Source organism: Octopus bimaculoides, chromosome 21, assembly GCF_001194135.2.
Source record: "Octopus bimaculoides isolate UCB-OBI-ISO-001 chromosome 21, ASM119413v2, whole genome shotgun sequence".
Taxonomy (NCBI): domain Eukaryota; kingdom Metazoa; phylum Mollusca; class Cephalopoda; order Octopoda; family Octopodidae; genus Octopus; species Octopus bimaculoides.
The window spans coordinates 36,272,498-36,273,169 of record NC_069001.1 but is presented as its reverse complement, the minus strand read 5'-3'; the positions used below and the strand labels follow the sequence as shown (position 1 = coordinate 36,273,169).

At 38.7% G+C, this 672-nt stretch overlaps 1 protein-coding gene across 2 annotated transcripts in view; it reads right to left on the bottom strand.

Moving 5' to 3' along the window:
* The window catches only part of LOC106875053 (neuron navigator 3), a 629,108-nt gene that overhangs the window by 32,000 nt on the left and 596,436 nt on the right, over positions 1-672 (bottom strand). The window lies entirely within an intron of this gene.

The following is a 672-nucleotide window of genomic DNA, read 5'->3' as shown; positions in this document are numbered from 1 at the left end:
ATATATATATATATGTGTATGTATGTATGTATGTATATGTATATATATCAGTACATACACGCACACACACATATATATATATGTCAATGAAAAAATCCAGTGAAATTCGTGAAGGTAGAGTGAGTAGATCCAGGGGTAATCCAGGCGACATGTTTGTATGTGGATGAGGAGGGGCACTGAAAGTTCTGGAAGTGGTTCTGTGATGCAAGTCTAAAGAGTAGGAAGTTCAGTCGGAATCGGTTGTTTATACACCTGTCTTCATCTTTGGTTTTTCTATAAATTTCAACTATCTATATAAATATATATATATGTATATATACAAACATCTATCATCATCATCATTATTTAATGTCCACTTTCCATGCTGGCATGGGTTGGACGGTTTGACTGAGGACTGGCAACCCAGGAGGCTGCACCAGGCTCCAATCTGATCTGGCAGAGTTTCTACAGCTGGATGCCCTTCCTAACGCCAACCACTCTGAGAGTGTAGTGGGTGCTTTTACGTCCTCATAAGTTATCAGTTCGGCAAAAGAAACAGATAGAATAAGTACTAGGCTTACAAAGAATAAGTCCTGGGGTTGATTTGCTTGACTAAAGGCAGTGCCCCAGCATGGCCACAATCAAATGACTGAAACATGTAAAAATACATATGTATATATACACACACACACA